Here is a 6,067-nt window from a genome sequence, read left to right as displayed (position 1 = left end):
CCAAAGTCAGAGCAGCCGATAGAATGGCATGTGAGACATTGGAAAGGCTTTGGGAAGCCGGCAGAGCCTTCGGGCACCTGAGGTCCACGCTTGCTGGAAAGGTACCTGGAGGTCTCCTGCCCTCCAAATCACTGTCCCAAGTCCCAGGACACAGCCATCTCCCTGCCTCTCTCCCTCCTTCTCAGCAGCACAGAGGCCCCCTCCCCCTCCCCTCCTCCCCCTCCTCCTTCTCTGTCCAGTCAACCAAAGCTCCTCCTGGAGCTTGCCCTCCGTGCGCACATGACAGAGAACCCCAAGCTCTTTCATTACCCAGCATGCACGAGGCTGAAATGGAAGCGTGACCAGTGCTAGACCTTTGCCCTCCAGGGCTGCACTTGGGGAGACAGGAAACCAGCCCAGAAAGAAACACGGTCGTTTCAGGGGCTTCCGAGAAGCAGGCAGGTGGCAGAGGTGGGGAGACGGTTGAAATCCGAGCAGCTTCACGCAGCACACGTCTCTCCTCTCGTGGTTCCAGGACAGTAAAATGGCAGCTGCTTTCGGAAGCTCAGTGGGCAAATCCGTCCTCCCTAGCGCCTAGGGGCTGTGGGTTCGTGACTTGTCGATTCTCGAGTTCCTGCTTCTGCCTCCAAAGCCACCAGCTCAGCTCCCTTTCTGAGCTCGGTCTCCCCCTCCCCACTCTCTTGTAAAGACCCTTCTGATTATATTGGCCCCCAGTAAAATCCTTGTATTTCAGGAGCGAAAGTGTAGTTGCACCTGCCATGTATCAGGCTCCGGAGACCAGGACTTGGACATTTTGGGGGGACCTTTGTTACTCTCGCTGAAGAAGTGCCCGTGACTGACACCTGCAGTCCTTTCTACTTGGAGGCTGAGCACGGAGGCTCCCAATGCGAAGACGGCACCGGCAGCCAGTCCACAGGCGCTTACCTCCAGCTAGCCCTCAGGAAGCTGGAAGCGCAGCCGCGGCTCAGTGGAAACAAAAAGCCTTGAGCACAAAAGCTCAGGGGCAGTGCCCAGGCCCTGTTCTAGCCTCACTACGTGTCTCTCTCCCCCCAAAAAAGACTACTCCTGGCCGGCTGTGCGGCAGAAGACGAGCGTCACCCACAAAGAAGCTGCACGTGCCCAGGTGCCCAGACTAGAGACGCGTGGCAGAGGCATGATCCAGGAGCAATGGGAAGAGCAGTCTTCTAGAAAGCCAAGCTGCAGGTGGCATGGCTTTAATTGGCCACTCTATAGACAACAAGCGCACTCCTAGAGCTCTGGGCATGGGGACAAGCCTCCAGGGCTTTCAAGGAGGTTCAAGGTCATCTTCCAGCCGTCAGGCTTTTCACACACTTCAAGCAAGGGCCTTGGGTACTTGGCGAAGGGCCTGCCGGGAAGCTCACCTGGGCCCAGGGGCCAGGCTGGTTTTGGTGAGGTGGGGCCAGTCCTTGGTACCTGAGTATAATCTTGCTCTGTCTTCCCTGATGAAGGCCAAGATTGTGGTGCTGAGGGAGGAAAGCTGGCACGGGGCTGGTGGCGGAAGTCACCAAGGGCCATCTTGTCATCGGCGGTGGGCTGTGTCCGCCGTGGGCTGTGGCGGGGGTGGGGGGGCGCTGGATCTGCTGAGGAGGTATCTGTTCCACAGGTCAGGGTGCCCAAGTCGGGCGCTCTTGGCAGACACCTCCCAGGACACACTGTATCTCCACTCGGCCCAGACCCTGCCGCTTGGCTTGCTTGTGGTCCCAGAGGTAAATGGCTGGCTCACTGTGCTACAGCAGCCTTCCCTGTTATGAGAACTGCTCTCCAGATTGGTCTCCACCACCAGCACCCGCCCAGGGCTGGGCTCAGAGGAGCTTTGCCATTGACGCCTGTGATGCATGCATGGATGGATGGATAGATGGATAGGTGGATGGATGGATGGGTGAATGGATGGGTGGATGGATGGGTGGATGGATGCATGGATGGACGGATGGGTGGATGGATGGATGGATGGATAGGTGGATGGATGGATGGGTGGATGGATGGATGGGTGAATGGATGGGTGGATGGATGGGTAGATGGATAGGTGGGTGGATGGATTGGTGGATGGATAGGTGGATGGATAGGTGGATGGATGGATGGGTGGATGGATGACTGGATGGATGGGTGGATGGATGGATAGGTAGGTGGATGGAAAGGTGGATGGATGGGTGGGTGGATGGGTAGGTGGGTGGATGGATGGGTGATGGAGAGGTGGGTGGATGGAAAGGTGGATGGATGGGTGGGTGGATGGGTGGGTGGATAAGAGGGTGGATGGGTAGGTGGATGGATGGATGGATGGATGGATGGGTGGATGGATGGATGGGTAGATAGATAGGTGGGTGGATGGTTATGTGGATGGATGTATGGGTGGATAGGTGGATGGATGAGTGGATGGATGGGTGGATGCATAGGTGGGTGGATGGATGGGTGGATGGATAGGTAGGTGGATAGGTGGATGGATGGATGGGTGGGTGGATGGATGGGTGGATGGATGGACAGATGGGCAGACACATGGATGACAGGTGGACGGGTGGGTAGAAGATTCCATCACTCTTTCTTCACCTACTCATCTCTTCCCCAACCACTGTACTGCCTGCTCACTGATCTCCCTGCCCTCCGCCTTCCCCCTTCCTCAACCCGGGCCTGGCCCACTGTGGCCAACAAATTAGTCCAATACAATCAGTTAGATAAAGTTTCCTGGGGCTAAGCACCAGTGGCTCACGCCTGTAATCCACGCTACTCAGGAAGCTGCGATCTGAGGATCACGGTTCAAAGCCAGCCCGGACAGGAAACTCTGTGAAACTCTTATCTCCAGTTGATCACAGAAAAAGCCAGAAGCATGGTGACTCAGGTGGTAGAGTGCTAGCCCTGAGCAAAAAGGCAGCCAGAGTTCAAGCTCCAAGACCGGAAAAAAATCCCCCAAACAGGGCCGGGGTGCAGCCCAGGGCATGGCACCCGCCTAGGAAACCCAAGGCCTCAGCACCAAACACAACCAGGCCTCCTCTTGAAAGCCTCCCTAGCTCCCTCCAGCCTTCCCGGTCCAGCCCCAGCTCCCCAGCTGCCCCAGTCTTTCTCGGTTCTGAGCTCCCCACCCACCCGTTCTCTCCCTGCTCGCTCGGAGGGCACAGTGCCCTCCAGCCAGCACGCCTGGTTTGTGAATCGTGCCCAGAATGGCTTTCCCGCTGGGCCTCCCCTCTGCCTGACAACTCCCCGATAGGGTTGGGTTCGTCGGCTCCTTCAGTAAGCTTCCCACCCCTCCAGATAACCCAGCGGTCGGTCACCCTTTCCACACCCGGAACCCCTCAGGGCCAGGACTGAGTCTGGCCCTGGTGTTTCTCATCCCCAGGGCCCCAAGTGCGGTCAACGAAGGAGCCAAAGGTCAGCCCAAGTGAAAGCCCAGCCTCAAGACAGTGAGCTGGGCCTGAGACCTGACCGGGGCGCTTCTGCCCTCCGGTGGCCATTCTCAGTCACTACATTTCCCTCTGCTTTGTTGTCCCAAATCCCTGCAGCAGTGATTCTGAGGGGTCCTGGGGCCCCTCAGAACTTGTTAGAGGTGAGCATTATTGGGCCTATCATAGGCATAGGAGTCAGAAACTCTAGGGGGAGGAATCTAGCAATCTGGGTGTGTGACCGGGTTCGAGGGGGGGAGATTCCACGTCCCCCCAAGAGTCCACCACTCAGAGATAGTCTCAAGCAAAAAGATGGATTTACTTGGGGAAGCAAAAAGCGAACTGACCGGCCAGGGACGCACGACCCCTAACAGTCCCCTAACAGTCCTCCAGCTGGGGTTTATAAAGGTAAAAGCATAGCACAGATGTAGGGGGTTGACGCAGGGGGCAGAGCAAGCAACAAACAAGTTAAGCAAGCCATTTACAGAAGCAGAATTTTGGGGTCAGGATGACCTAATATTTTACTTCATTTTAACAGTTGTTACCATGTTTCCTTAATCAAGAGGGAGTCAGCTCTACTCCCTGGCAACATTTGCTACCATGTTTCCCTAATCAAGATGGTGTCAGCTCTACTTCCTGCAACAGTTAGCAAGCTCTCTAAGTGATTTAGATACAGGTGCAGTTTGGGAATCATTTTCCTTGAACCCCCAAACCTTCCCCAGATCCCTAGCTCAGGGTATGGAGGAGACAACGCAAGAGAACACAGATTGTCCAATAATTCTGAATTTCAGGTAAGCAGTAAAAAAGATTTTATTGCAGATTTGCAGGAGACACAAATCAAAAATAAAAACAGCTACCGTTTATCTGGATTTCAACTGTAGATACTCTGTTTCCTTTCTAAATGTGTTGACTCTATGCAAAGGACTCTTCTCTTGGTTTAATTCTCTGTCATCACTTTAGTGAAATTCATAGTCGATTTTTGGGTGTGTGTGCCAGTACTGAAGCTTGAATTCAGTATCTCACCCCCCTCCTTTAGGGTAGTGCTCCTGCTCTACTACTTGAGCCATGCCTCCACTTTTGGCTTTTTTTTTTTCCTCGTTAATTGGAGATAAGCGTCTCACAAACTTTCCTGCCCAAGCTGGATTTGAACCCCAGGTCCTCAGATCTCAGCCTATTGATTAGATAGTATTATACCCATGAGCCACTGGTGACCAGGTTGAAATTCTTAAGATTTAATTTTGCACCAGGTCTTGCAAAATAGAGCCCGCCCTAAGAAGCTCTCTTCCGGTGCCTCACCTGGAATATTTGGGATCTGGAGCTCAAACGCAGGATGGATGGATGGACCTGGAGGTCTTGGGCTTTGCCTCCAAGTTTTCCCAGCTCTGGAAGGTCGGGCCCCACCTGCATCTCTTCTCCTAGATTGTAGTAGCTTCTCTCTCCTGCCATCTGCAGGCCCTATTCCTGCCCTTCTATCCCACCTTCCACACAGGAAGTAGCCGGGCCTCTTCAATGCCTGGGTTGGGGCGCTAGGGGCAGGATCTGGGGAGCTGTGCCCACCCCAGCGAATGCCCTGCGGGGAAGAACTGCTGCCTGGAATGCAACAAAAGACAATGCAGAAGAGCGGCTGTGGGAGGATTTGTTGAGCATCTCCTCGCACTCAGGACCCACCGGGGCGGTGGGAACAGGACTGGGGAAGAAGCGGACAGGGAGCCTGCCTTCCCGCAGGGCCTGCCCACCTTCATCTCAGGTTTCTGCCCCAATCGCACAGGAAAGGAAAGGGGCCGGCAGGAAGACCTTCTACTCTTCCTCAGCATTCGATTCAGAATGACGTGGAGGGGGTGGGGGCTGGGAAGGTGGCTCAGTGGCAGAGCGCTTGCCTAGCACGCACAAAGCCCTGAGTTCGAGTCCTCAGCACCACATACACAGAGAGCTGGAAGTGGCGCTGGGGCTCAAGTGGCAGGGTGCTTGAGTAAAAAGCAGCTCGGGGACAGAGCCCAGGCCCCAGTTCAAGGCCCAGGACTGGCAAAGAAAAAAAAAACTTGTCCATGGAAGTCTTGGTGTGAGAATAATAAAGTCCAAACAAATAACCAAAGCATAATACTTTTTATACTTTTATACAATGGACAGTAAATTTGTAAAGGAACAACAGGAAAAAAGATATTTGGACTAGGTTAGGGTGTCTGTTTTCCAACACTATAACATAGACTCAAGATAATCAACTTTCAAAGAGAGGTTTGTTTTGGCTCGCAGTATTAGACGTTCTAGTCCATAATTGGTTGACCATTTCCTTCTTTCCTTCCTCCCTCCCGCCCTCCCTCTCGCCTTCCCTTCCTTCCGTGTAGAAACTGGAGCTTGAACACAGCTCTACTTGCAAAGTTTTGCTGTTTAGTTGGAGGTAAGAGTCTCAGGGACTTTCCTGTTAGGGCTTGCTTCAAATCTTGATCTTCGTGTCTCAGCCTCCTGACTGGCTTGGATCACCGGCGTGAGCCATCAGCGTCTGGTGGTGGTGGTGGTGTGTGTGTTGCTGGGGATGGAACCCAGGGCCTCAGCATGCTAAGCCCCTGCTCCATCGCTGAGCCTCATCCCCTGCCCACAAGTATTTTTTCATACTCTGTAGGACACCATGGGGACTATTATAAAGCACTTGGGCCACTCCATATACAGAATAGCGACTGCAC

This window comes from Perognathus longimembris, chromosome 13 (assembly GCF_023159225.1).
Source record: "Perognathus longimembris pacificus isolate PPM17 chromosome 13, ASM2315922v1, whole genome shotgun sequence".
Lineage (NCBI taxonomy): Eukaryota > Metazoa > Chordata > Mammalia > Rodentia > Heteromyidae > Perognathus > Perognathus longimembris.
Note: the sequence above shows the minus strand (reverse complement) of the source record.